The sequence below is a fragment of the Neophocaena asiaeorientalis genome, unplaced genomic scaffold (genome assembly GCF_003031525.2).
Source record: "Neophocaena asiaeorientalis asiaeorientalis breed wild unplaced genomic scaffold, Neophocaena_asiaeorientalis_V1.1 scaffold123, whole genome shotgun sequence".
Lineage (NCBI taxonomy): Eukaryota > Metazoa > Chordata > Mammalia > Artiodactyla > Phocoenidae > Neophocaena > Neophocaena asiaeorientalis.
This window is the reverse complement of record NW_020173666.1, coordinates 13,418,386-13,432,499: the sequence shown is the minus strand read 5'-3', so window position 1 is coordinate 13,432,499 and position 14,114 is coordinate 13,418,386.

Sequence of the window (14,114 nt, the reverse complement as noted above, 5' to 3'; positions counted from 1 at the left end):
TCCACCCCGCCAACAAGCAGCCAGACCCAAAATGATGCACCCTGAGGAGACTCCGGATGAGAAAGCACAGGATACTGGCCTCAGATAGCTGAGGTGCACACAAAGGAAAGATTTCAGTGAGCCCAGAGCGACTGTGAGATACTCACATTCTCAACTAATTTGAGGATTCTTACTCCGAGCTCTTCCCACTCTGCCCTGGGGCTGAATCCTCTTTTTAAGACCTGGCTCCATGCGCAGGTTCAGCGGCCATGGCTCACGGGCCCAGCCGCTCCGCGGCATGTGGGATCTTCCCGGACCGGGGCACGAACCCGTGTCCCCTGCATCGGCAGGTGGACTCTCAACCACTGTGCCACCAGGGAAGCCCCCTATAGCCTCTCTGTTATAAATCTAATCTAATCTGCCTCGAATCCTTCCTACTTAAGGAGTTGAAGACATTACATTTCCTAATGTTATAGGATTTCTTTTTTCTCCAAATACTCATTTAATTTCTGTTTATGACTTAGCCAATGTAAGACTGAAATCACTGTGTTGTCTCTACATTCAAAGTCCACTGTGAAGTAAAGTAGCCACCAGTACTGTTTAAATGGCCCCCCAGTACCCAATGGATCACCCCAACAGGCTCATTTTACAGTCTGTTTAATCTTTGTTTATTTATTTATTTATAAATGGTTGGCGGACTCCCAACCACTGCGCCACCAGGGAAGCCCGAGAATGCTTTTTTTCACAGCATATATACTTTTTTGTCCCCATAACATCTCCATTTTGAAAAATTCCCAACTTTGATAGGTGATTAAAAAGGTATTTTGACTTAATTTGCATTTATTTGATCTCTCATGAGTTTGAATATTTTTCATGATAACAGTCCTTTGAATTTCTTCTTCGACATTATTTTTTCATTTCTTTTACTGAGTTGCAAGAATTCTTCGTAAGTATAATACTTTGTCAAATATGTTAGAAATTCTTTTCCCCAGAAACTGGGGTATGTGATAGAAGATGTAAGAGGATACAGCTTGAAGTTTTCATAAAAACACTTCCTGACTGTTACAAGTCTGCCTGTCCTCTGTTGATAATTGAGGTTTAGAAGTTGAAGGAATCATGTAGATACTGCAAACCACTCTTTGTTTTACATGTGAGGAAGCTAGCTCATAACTAGCTCGAGATTACATATTTACTTAGCAGCCAAGCCAGAACCAGAGTTTAGATTGCCCAGGTCCAAGTGGGCACTATTTCTCCTCCCCACTCCAGTCTTTTGTCAACAGTTAATCTATGTGTGAAGTTCACTCACCCACGCATGTGGCTAGTAGAACTTTGGGGACATTTAACAATGGCCTTAATGTCACCAGAAGTGATTACCACAATCAATTTGACTGTTAGTAAAGATTTTTATTAAAAGCCTCAAGGACTGGACTCTTTGTTTATTAAAGAATGCTATTATTTATTAGAAGATGGATTTTTATTTATTAAAGCACCATCTCATCTACCCAGTGCCAAACACTGAACAACAATAAAAACAGACAGGGATGAGTTGTTTTCAGTTTCTTCTCATCTGACTTTCTTCTGCCAAGTGGAGTGACCACTTGGGTGATAGTAGTCATCTCCACTATCAACAAACACCTCTATTAGAAAACAATAAAAGTGAGACGGTCCAGACAGCAGCATCACGTTTTTAGACAAGTCCCCCAAAAGGGAGTAAGATGTAATCTCGTTCTCGCACCCCTGCCCACACACAATACAAAGTGTGTTATGAGATTCTACTCCATCTCCTCGCTGTGGTCTCAGAGACGACACCATTGCCTAGACATGCTTTCTCCCCTCTGGCTCTCTTGTCTCTTTGTAGTTTCTTCTCTGTCTCCTTTCCTGGATCTGTTCTCACCCTCCCTTTGGGCCACCAGGCTCCATTCCTGGCCCTCCTCCCTTCTCACCCTCCCTGGGTGGCTTCATCCAATCCCCTCATTTCAACTGTTACCACATACTAATGAAACCCAAATCTATAGTTCTAAGTCAGACATCTCTCCGGAATATCAGACCCTATAACTAATAGCCCTGGATATCTCTAACTGGGCCTTTCGAAACAGCAGACCCACCTCAGCTGATCCAAAACAGAAATCAGACCTTCGCTGCTGTTGCGTACTTCCTCTGGTATTTTCAGTCTGCCAAGCCAAAACACTGGAGGTTTTACGAGGCACTACTCATCTTGTATGTTCCCTGCACCAGTCCCTAGAATCAGCCATTTCTCCAAGGAGCCCTGGTCCTCTGAGTAGAGATGAGGACATAGAAGCCAAGATCTGGATGTGGGGTGTACCCGTTGTTACTGAGGTGTCACTGCTCCCAGGCCCTCTCAGGGGACAGAGCTAAGGAGTATATGTATATAACTATATATGTACAGGCATACATATATGCACTGACATCCATATTCCATAACTTTCTACATACGTATTGATTACCAATGACTTCATACAAATATCTCCAATTTTGATCGAGCATCACTGAGTCCAGTTTAGTTTTCTTGCGCTCCGTATCTGCAGTTCCCATCTCTGATGGTAAGAAACCTGACTCCCGTTATCCTCAAGGCATTTACCTGTTTGATCAATCCACGAATAGGGAAACAATCTCCTCTGTCCACCACTGCCCATCCTCCACTCCCACCCAGATGTCCTCCTCATTTTGCTGGGCCTTTCACCTCATGCCGCTGTCTCCTGCCCTGGGACATACTCCTCCCCCAGCAGAAGCTCTGAACTTGGCTCCAGGTCCCCTCCCCCACCGTGCAGATGCCCTCCTTGTCCTGCCACGTCACTGCTACCTCTCTCACCCCAGCTGGGCTGCACAGGCTCCACCACCTCATACAAGCCCCAGGCTATGAGAGAGGGTGTACTTAACACCCATCTCCCTCCCTGCAAACATCAAAAAAATTGTGGGCAGTAAGGCATCTGAATGCAAAAGAGATGTTTGAGAAAAGAGGTTGCACATTGTTCAAACTACATCGCAGGGGTGACTGTCTATTCTGCCCGTACTTAGCCTGCTTTGTCTCTGAGCCATGCTTTCACTCAAACTGACCATAGATGTGAGTCCTACACGAAGCAGCTTAGCCCCTCTGAACCTCAGGTCCTTCACATAGTTGGCACATAGTTTACTGTATTTCTGGAAGCCTGGGGGTGTACAAAGAGCTAGAGACTGAAAAGCATTTTGCCAATACGAGTCTCATGGAAACGCCAAACTGAGATCATAAATCAACAAGCAGGGAAAACAAGAATAGTGGTTTCCACAGATGTTTAAGGATGTGGGCTGGCAGGTCTACTCGAAATTGCTACCTGTATTTACTTCTCAACGAAAGTGAGAGGAACAGACGAGCAGCGGAGGTGATATAAAAGCAAGAAGAATGAAAGAAGGCAGAGTTGTGGGGAGTTTCAGCTTTAATGAGGTATAAGGTGGAGTTTTAAATGCTCTACGTACATGCTTGCTGAAGTTTTCTCTAAAGATCTAAGAAGCAGGCATCCTCTTCCACATTCCCATTCAGTTGCCCACAGTGCTCCCATGATCCTGAGTTCTCAGTCTACCACGTCAGTCTTAAAAGGAAGGAAGGAAAGAAGGAAGGAAGGAGGGAGGGAGGGAGGGGGAAAGAAAAGGACAGGAAAGGAAAGGAGAGAAAAGCCAACCAAATGAGTGTCCTGGGTTGGCCATCTGAAATCTTGTATGTTCCTAGGCAACAAAAAGGAGAGGCCTGACCCTAGGCTGGACCTTCCAGGTGTGCACCTCTAGAGGAAAAGGCAAATTCTCCCCTCTGTGTGTGTGCAGTAACCTGGACAAACAGAAACCCATCTGTGAGATGGAATTTCCATGGCAGGTACGGGACCTGATGGCAATGTGCCGGCAGGAACATCTGTCCTGATTTTAAACGCCTCATTCCCAGCTTCCTAACCCTTGAGCCATCTGTGCAGAGAAGCAGGAACTCCTTGCTCCCTTTCCACTCGTCTCAGAAGTGGGGGGACTGGGGGTAACTTTCTCTTCTGGGGGACATTTGGCATCTTGATGGTCCCACTGAGAGGAGGAGGCTAGTGGCATCTAGTGGGCCGAGGCCAGTGATACTGCTAAACACCCCACAGTGCACAGAAGAGCTTCCCCCAGCAAAGAAGTTCTGGCCTCACATGTCGCGGTGCCAAGGCTGAGGCAACTAGAGGCAGTCTTGTTTCCACCTTCTCACTGCTGCCTACATAGCGATCGGACAAAATCCTGCACGTCCTCTCCCCAGTTTCCCCTCCCCACCCTGCCTGGGAAATATTGCCAAGATACATCAAAGAGCAGGAGATTCTTTTCAACGGAACCTTGCCACCCGTGGGCCATACACCTGTCTTTAGAAGCCACAGAAACCGATACTAATGCTGGTGCTCCCTGAGGAAAGGTAGAGGAACATCAGTCCAGCCTCCAGCCAAGAGAGTTCCCCGGAGGAATCAAATGCACTAACAATCCCTTCACACCCCAACACCTTTATCGTTTATCACATCCCATTAGACAACCTTGAGCACCTCCAAGTCCACCATCAGATTCGTGAATGGATCCTAAGATTCTTGTCCCCTGTCACGAGTCAAAGAGAAAAAGTTAACACAGAAGTTTCAACCCCGAAGTTGAAAAACGACATCTGGGGACAGCTAACGCAGCAAAGAAGCAAATTTTCCAAAACGAAGGCAGGAGGAGACAGAGGTTTTTGCCAACAAACACCAAACATCTAACACACTATGAAAACAACCAGCACAGAAAGAGTGGCCCGGGCAATAGCTTTTTGAAGAGGGAAAATCTTACTCTGGTTGTCAAGGGTAGCTGCACCGTTAGAAACTGGGGTGCTGACTCACTAGGTCCACTTGCTCAGGGAGAGTCAGAGGTGGCAGCAGCAAGGCTCGTCATTCGCATCCTGGGGCACTGCTGCCCCACCAGCCTGCAGGGTCTCCGGTCCTAGCATGTCCTCCCAGGATGGCTGCAGCATCCCTTCTCTGAAGAAATCAGAGCTGCTCTCCCAATGCTGAAAATATTTGAGAAGTGCCAAGCAGATGGTCCCACGCTTATCAGCAGAAGCCGTGCTTCAAACCGCATCGTTCGGTGACACACGCAAGTGAAAATCTTCGCGCTGATCCGCAATGGGAAGAAGCTGGTGACCACGTGAGGTGGTTGACCCCCTTGAGCCACCAGTGCCGGCCAGGGCTGAGGAGGCAGATGGCCCAGAGGCACGCTGCATGGAAGGGCAGAATCGCGTGTGCAGCAGAAAGACAGACCCAGCTCGAATTCCTGACTCAGCCTGTAACTAACCAAGTGATGTCTGCCAAGCTCTCGAAGACTCAGTTTTGTCCCCTGTAAAATGGAGCTAATCATGACCACCCAAAGTTGCAATGGTTAGGGACTTCCCTGGCGGTCCAGTGGCTAAGACTTTGCCTTCCAATGCAGGGGGTGCAGGTTCGATCCCTGGTCGGGGAGCTAAGATCCCACACGCCTCACGGCCAAAAAAACAAAACACAAAACAGAAGCCATATTGTAACAAATTCAATAAAGACTTTAAAAATGGTCCACAACAAAAGAAACTTACAAAAAAACAAGTTGCAATGGTTAAATGAGGCATAGGTAGACACCTGCACAGTGAGGGACATTTTGTTAAGTAATTAAATATCCGTTCCCTTCCTACAACCCATTTGCAGAGCGTCTCATGCCCACATGAGAGTGTAAGTGTGATGCAATGGAGGAGAGAGAGCGAGCGAGCCCAGAAGCTACGTCTCAGGCGTGGACGAGCATCAATGCCCAGCTTGCTTCTCAGCCTGGTTCAAAGACAATTCCTGAGAGCAGCTGTTTCTGTTAGGTGCAGATTCGCACCCAGGCAGTCAAGTTACTTCCCTGCCGCCACCCCCGTTCCCTTTGTCCACAGACCCGAGGTGAAGGCGCAAAGGTCAAGCCGGAGGCTTCTGGATGGTCTGAGTAGCCAAGCCCTGTGGTCAAGACCCTCCCCCGCTTCATAGCAGCATTTATTTCTTCTTTTTTCAAACGTATTCCTTCATGGCTATTGTGTCAAAGTAGTCATGGACTCCCGGGACTGACTAAATCAAAAGAGGGCAAGGATGCAATTTCAGATTCTGTGGGAAAGCCGACTTAGGAACCCACAGATGAAGCTTTCCTCGGACTATTTTCATAAGCAGGAAGACGAAAGGCGAGCCAAACTGGTCCTGTGGGAAGCCTGACCTGGGGCTCTGTCCTCCGTTGGGAAGAGGAGAGGGGTGACCAGGGCACGTCCCTGAAGACCTTCAAGCCACAGGCAAAACAAGGTGAGGTCAGGGCATTTACTAGGTCGGCAGGTGCTGAGCAGCAAATCAAAATCGGGTGAACTCAGTGCGTTTTCATTACCTTGATTTGATGTTCCAAGGTAGGAAAGGTCAGCCCCCTGAAGACCTTTACATTTCCCAGGGGTTCATCAGAACCTGCAGGGAAAACCAGGACAGCCTAAGGCAAATGGCCAGGCCCAGGGGGTGAAGCAGCCAGAGGAGAGGGGATCAGACACGGGGAAGCAAACACAGATCGGGAGAGAAGGAACAGGCTGGCTGAGAGAGTGCCAAGGTCACGCGCAGGAAGGAAGAGACCGGAAGGGAACGAGGAGTAAGGGAAGGAGAGAGGGAAGCAGTTGGCTGCTTCTCAGAAGCTCAGGGACCATCCAGATCTTATGAGCGTTTCACCCTGTCCCTTCGGGGGCTCTGAAACCCTGAGCCGAGGGACCAACGGGAAGGAAGCCTCCAACGTCATGATTTAAGTCAACAGAATAGAGGGCCTCACCGATCTGCTTCTCCCAGCTCCTAACAGAACAGAGGAGTCTGTCCATCCTGCAGAGGACAACAGGTCGCCCCATTTGGAAACTGGTAACGGTCAGCAGGTAAACCTGCTGGAGCGAGGCAGCAGGAAGTAGTGCCTGGAGAGGTCGGGTGGGGTCCAGGCAGGGGGAGAGGACCCGGGGTGGGGGGTGGCCGCTCAGGGGGAGCCCAGAAGAGGTGGCGCTCTCTGCCCCCAGATCGAGTGGGCAGTGGAAGGCACCGACTGTTTTGTGAGTAACTGGCACCACTAACGAAAGCAGGAACTCTTGCAGATGGAGCCGGAATTTCACTGTGGTAGCTAATGATTTATACTTAGAGAAAATACAGCAACTCTGTAAAAATAAAACTGCTTTTGCATTTAAGCCACAAATAGGTTGTCTATTTCTGTGCTGGCTTGTCTTTGTGAGTAAACGTCCTCCTTTTGAGAGGTGGGGAAAGCTTGGGCTGAGGGAGGGGTAGAGAGAAGGGGTAATGGAGCCCACGGAGCCCCGGAAAATGAGGAGTCCCAAACGTCCAGGGTGGAAAGAGGTTCCATCTTTCGCCTCCACAAATTCCCTACAGAAACAAGATCCCTCTTTCTCCCATCAAACAGGGAAACATGGTGGAGGAGGCCTGGGGAAGGACCTTATGGGACCAAGGAAGGAGGAAGCTTGGTAACCAAGGAGGCCGCAGAGTGGATCTATGGGTGGTAGACCCATTAGGTGGTGGAACCCATAAGTTGACCCCCACGTGGGAGAATTCCTTTCTTCCATCAAGAGTTTACTCTTACGTTTTAAACCCTCTCAAGGCCACGTATGCTTTGCTCAGGGTTAACCCCACGGACACCCAGTGAATTCCAGTCACATCCTAGAATGTTCTCCTCCTCTGGAAGGACCTCTACTTTACTCTAGATATTGAGCCCTTGGTTATGAGGAGACAGCCATCAAGTGCTTCCCAAAAGCCCAGCGCTCCCCTCAGTGTTAGAAAAACGGACAGTTAGCATAGCAAGGGGGTAGACCGCTCAGACTGAGAGAAGGGCAACGGTGGGGCAGTTGCGGGCGCTCACGCCCGTAGGAAAAGGACAGAACTCAGAGTCAGGGCTGGAGACGGCAGGTCCTCAAAATGGTGGGCAAGTCATTTAGCAGCAGTTGTCTTGGTTCACCATTTGGCCTCAGAACAGCTTCAGGTCTGCTAGAAATTTGGACTAGCGAGCCTGACTGGAGTGGTGAGTGAAGCTTTATCCCATCCATTTGACTGACAGGGTCTCAGAGCAGGGCTGGCCCCGCCCTCTGTCCTCCAGTCCTGCAAAAGGGACTTCAGATCTCACTGGCCAGATAAAAGTCCAAGATAAAGCCCTGAGAACAGAGCTCTGATCTGAATCCCATCAGCCTCAGGGACGCTTCGCCCTGCATCTCCTCGCCTACCCTGGCCCAGCATCGGTTGGGTCTCTCCCAAGTAAGGATCTTTACTTTCGGGGCGCGTTTCTAAAACATCAGATCTTAAAGAGAAATGCATTTTCTACTCCCTGCCCTTTGTTTTCCTCCAACTAGACAGGACAGCGTGGCAGGGCCCGTGAGAACACGGTGGAGCAGAGTCCATAGCAGGTGCTGCATGGGGGGAAGCAGCCCCACAGGAATCTGTGGAAGCAGCCCTCCCGGGTGGACCTTGAGAGGAGCCTGAACCCAGATTGGACCCGGCCGTGGGAGGCTAGGTCCCCAGCCCTGAGCCTCTCTGGACCTTCCCTCGGTATTTGGAATGTTCCAGAAAGACTCTTCCTGCCCAGCACCTTTGCAGGGAGAACGTAAAGTGACCCACAATGGGGTGAGCGGTCCTCAATCAAGTTGGCTCTCAGCACCGAGGGGCAGCGGGGACACTCATGGTGCGGTGGTTACCCGTGTAGACCCAGCACCGGGCAGTTTCCTTAACGGTAATAGATGGACCGTCTCCTGCTCTGAGTCAGCACCAAATTGGCAACACAGACACTTTGCCCTCTAGATTCCTTACCTAGATTGTAATCGTGTGCTCTCTCTTGTCCAAACATCATGAAAAAATCCACCTGTGAAAAAGAGTATTTTTGGAGCATTGCCTTGGGACATGGAATCTGTCCATCACTCGGGATGTTCTAAATATTACCCTGGGCTCAGCCCTGCATTCTTGGCAAGCATTGTCTCGGCCCTTCATAAAACTGCAATTTCTAAATTACCCTTTGGAGATATTCATCAGCCAGCATCTAGAGGCTCTATAAGAAAAAACACATAAAAGGATCAAAACCGTGCATGTGTAGGAACTGGCGAGCACCCTTCCCGCCGTACCTCCAGAGTCTCCTGTTGGAGATTCCCGCGTCAGGAGTAGCTGAGTTTCTTCTGAGAAGCAGCCACTTTGTTTATGTCAATAGAACACAATAAAGAGTATAACTGGGGGGTTTTCGGTCCCTGCTAGGAAGCCTGAAGACACATCTTTGAACTGCCTTTGCAAATGCCCCACATGGCTTAAAAGAAGAATGTTAGAAATTACAAATTTAGTCAAAGGTCTAATTTCCCCAGCTGGACAGCACGTCATCTGGGGAAGGAACCACATGTACACTTCCTGAGAACACCAGGGGCTGAACACTGCTAGATGGCTTGACAAATACCCGGCTTCACGTAACTGAGAGTGAAACTCCTAAGCCCTCGGGTGAGAGTTTGCTGGACTAATCTGTCTCCATTCATCACAACTAGCACCTAGCAAACCCTTTGGAATATATCACGATATCATGCTGCTGACTTCCCTCTGTTTAGGGTATGAGAGGGTCCTCGGTCATCACTCCTGCCGTGTTTTAGAGGGACTTGCTACTCTCTTTTTAAAACCAGAGTGCCCTATCGTGGCCTACTGTGTACCTGCTAGGTGATTTAGGTGGCAAGTAACAAAGGTGAAAGTGCATCCAACTAGCTTTGCTCCAGTGGTCTGAAAATAACACGTACGACAGGCTCATTACTGGTAAGTCAATCTCCATACGTTGCCCTAATGAAGGACGCTCAGCGTCCGTAGCCGAGAAAACAATAGTTAAATGTTTCTGGCAACCGTGGCTCCTTTAGACCCACCCAGCGGCCCTATGCCTGGTTATAAAAATTGTATCAGACAAAAATGAAAACGTCCAGCCTACAGCAGTGTAAATTAGGCAAAATAACTAAAATCAACCTCAATTTGTCCCAACTTTAATCACCGTTCTGGGTAAAGAGGAAAGTACAGTCAACTCCCATTCCTTCCGACTTGACCGCTAGGTGTGTGGTTCTCCAAGACCTTGACCTTGTGCTTTCAGTGTTTGCTCCTTCCTCATTTCCGCAGACCAATCACCACGCAAGGGTGAGCCAGGGAAACAAGATGGGGGGGAAGCCCACTGAACTCATGTTCTTAGCAGAATGTGCTGGAGGAGAAGGAGGTTGTGCTATTGGCCAAAATGAGATTAGGGATTTTCAACATTTTCCTTTGAACATTCTTCCTGTGCTCTGCTGACAAGGATGTGTTAGGTCACCTCTGGTCACCATCCCTGAGTCAGAGAGGTTGGCTTTTAGACGCCCTCCGAGCCCCGAGGTGGGTGGCGCAGAAGTGGTCCCTAAGAGATGAGAGGAAAGCAGTGGGTGATGGAGAAAGCAGAGGCCTCCGTGCACAAGGCAAAAATGAGTGACCCCTGGGACGTGCACTTCCACCCCTCAGAGAATCCCTGGAACCCCTGGGGAGAGGTCGGGGTGGTGAGCAGAGACCTATCGATACAGGTCAAGCCAAGCACAACCTAGGTTAATTTTTATCATTAATCTGAGTTGCGTTCCAATCCCTTAAATAGTTCTGATACCCTGGAATTATAAAAGGAGTAACCTGAGGTGAAAGTTCTAGAAAGTTCTAGAACAGGAACATTCTAGGCTCAAGAGCCTTTCCTGAAAAGAGAAAGAGGGAGAGGGTAGGAAACTCAGGCATATTACCCACTGGGCATTTTTGGTGGATGGCTTTGTAATAGCAAATATGTAGTCCGTGTATTACCTGACCAGCCACAGAGAGGCTCTATTTTGTCCCCCACAAGCTGGGATCAGGGTTTTCCCTGCGTGCCTTTATCAGTCCAAAGATGTCAAGTGTCCCGCTCTGCTCTGGAGGATTGTGGAGCCGAAGGCTGTCCACTCGGCAAGGGGCTGGCAGAGCAGGGCAGCGTCCCAGGCACAGATGGACAAGTGCCTCGCTGTGCCATGGACGACAGCTGAGCTCGGGGACAACAAGCCGAGAGGGACGGCTCAGGGCTGAGTCCTGCCCAGGTGGCTCTCCCCTCCCCTGCTGTAATCCGGTGCCTGCCCCCACCTCTCTGGTCCACATGGTCCTTCTTCCTCCCAGCCTGTTACCATCTATCTAGTCACTGTCAGTGGAAAAATTGCTCTGCAGATAGGCACCTGATCTTTCTGTCTCGGGCAGACTGCAGCCTCCTTTTTCCCCCTGTAACTTCAGTCAATGATTGTACTGAGCAATGCGGGCTGGGGGCTGGGGAGGAGCCTTCAGGGCACAATGGTGAGAAGTTGGATTATCAGAAAACCTGCGGTCCCAGGGTTCCCCCAAGAGAGGGGCTGGGACTCTATCTCCAGTCTCTGCCTCCAGAAATGGACCAGCAAGGGACTGCTTGTGGCCCTTGCACTTGACTCCCCAGTGGCAGCAGATAAGCCAAGGTGCACGATGGCTTACTGCACGCCCCCGCTGCCCCGCGAAGGGCTCTTAGCCCTACCTCCTGCCCGCAGGTGCTCTGACTGTACTTCCTGAAGCAAGGGTAGGACGCTCCCTAATGGGCAGCAGGTTTTTCTGTGCATTATGATGTCTTGCCTTCTTTCATCCTCCTTCCCTACTTATGGGTATATTCATTTGCTAGGGCAGCCATAACAAAATACTACAGACTGGGGGGCTGGAACAACAGAAACTTATTTCTCACAGCCTTGGAGGCTGGAGGTCTGAGGTCAAGGTGTCGGCAGGGTCGGTTCCTCCTGAGACCTCTCTCCTTGGCGTGTAGACGGCCGTCTTCTCTCTGTGTCCTCACGTCCCTCTGTGTGTGTCTGTGTCCTAATCTCCTCTTCTTATAAGAACACCAGACATCTTGGATTAGGGCCCACCCCAAGGACCTCATTCTAACTTAATCACCTCTTTAAAGAACTTGTCTCCAAATGCAGTCACATCCTGAAGTGCTGGGGGCTAGGGCTTCAACACCTGAATTTGGGGCAACACAATTCAGTTCACAACAGTAACCAATTAGGATAAGGCGCTAAACTGTCCCAGGACAGGACACAGAGGGGCTGCAGCAGTTAACCCTCTTGCTCCTATACTGTAGCCCCTGGGTCCCCAGCAGCACTCTGTCCCCCGACAGCCCCCAAGCCCTCCCTCCAGCCCCCAGCTATTGCCTATTCCCATCTGAGCAGCTCCAGGACGCGGCAGCAGCCACTCACGCAGTTCTTGTGCTTGTCCCTAAAATTAGCTGCCACTGGATGAGGTTTCCTGCGTCTTGACTCCTTCCAGGCAGAGACAGGCAGCTGAGGTTCCCCCCATCCCCCAACCTGAGACGTCTGTGGCATCACTGCTACGGATGTTATGGACGAGCAATAGTCCAACATCTTTAGGAAGTTTACTTAAATCTCCCTAGTTGAGGCCCCCTTGGGAGTGGTTGCTGGACAGTTCTGGATTTCTGCCCTTCCCCAGCTGAGGTCCATGCCATGTGCATCACCCCCATGTGAGAGGATTCTAGCAGGAGGATTCTTACCATGAAATGTTGGGATCCTGGCCCAGCGGGGATCCGACTTGTGCATGATGCGTGACCGGGGCAGACGTACCAATGCGTACCCAGGCTTGTGCTCTGGAGTTCCTAGGAGAAGAGGTTTGGACACATTAATACCTGTGACGTGCTGTCTTGAACAGTCTACACCCAAACGTCCCTGGGGTCAATTGTCCCCCTCTGGATACAGCAAGCTCAATGCGCTCAAATACAATCACCACATCCTGCCATCTTGAACCAGGAACGTGCCTTCCGGAAGTCCACAATCATAGTTTGATGCCTCCAGAACCATAAACATTTATCAGGAGGAAAAACCACCCTGGAACATGGCTCTGAAGCCCTTCTATTCTACTCTAGTTTGCAGTAAAATGTTGAGGTCCCTGGAGACAAAAGCTTTACTAACACCCTCAGCTCAGGACCATCCCCCCTGCGTCCACCTCCATCTCCTGCCCTGGCTGAAGTGGGACAGAGCTGCCTAGTTCCACAGAGTTCTCAGCTTTGGGGATGGGGGCTCTCAGCCATGAATCCTTACCAGACTTCCAGCAGGAATGTCTGCTGACCTCTTTGAGTCCCAAATTTTCTCAAGCCTTTCCTGAGAAGGACATTCAGCGATCTACAAACGAGACCTGCAGGAATGGGCATCCATAGCTTCAGTGCTGCAGCTCAGTCCATGCTGAATCCTGAAATAATAGTTAGCTAAGACAACCTCATCTCAGACCGTCTGCGTCTGTTTTGGTTCCAGTGAGCAGTTACGTGAGGGGACCACGGCCAGTCCTTACCACAAAGATGGCCCCATACACATCCTCCTGCAACCAGTTTCTAAGGGCCAACTTGACTTAGGAAATCTAATTTGATGTAGGGTTCAAGTCTCATTATCAGACAGACACTGATACACAAAACCTTCCCTGTGGAGGACATCTTTTTTTGTATTTTTTGTGTTAAAATACAGATAACATGAAATTTACCATTTTAACCATCTTTAAGCGCACAGGTCACTGACATTAAGTACATTCATGCTGTCGTGCAACCATCACCACGTTCCATCTCCAGGACGTTTTTCATCTTCCCAAACTGAAACTCTGCCCATTACACAAAGACTCCCCACTTGCCCTTTTCCCCGGGCGCTGGCAACCACCCTTCTACTTTCTGTCTCTATGGGTTTAACTGCTCTAGGGGCCTCATATAAGCGGAATCATAGAGTATTTGTCCTTCTGTGTCCACACAATGTCCACCTTAGCACGATGTCTTCAAGGGTCCTCCATGTTGTAGCATGTGTCAGAACTTCATTCCTTTTATTATTTTTTAAAATATTTATTTATCTATTTGGCTGCCCCAGGTCTTAGTTGCAGCACGTGGGATCTTTTAGTTGCATCATGTGGGATCTAGTTCCCTGACCAGGGATCAAACCCGGGCCCCCTGCATTGGGAGCGCAGAGTCTTAGCCACTGGACCACCAGGGAAGTCCCAGAACTTCATTCCTTTTAAAGGCTGGATAATAGTCTATTGTATGGTATGGAAGGTGTATGTAGCACA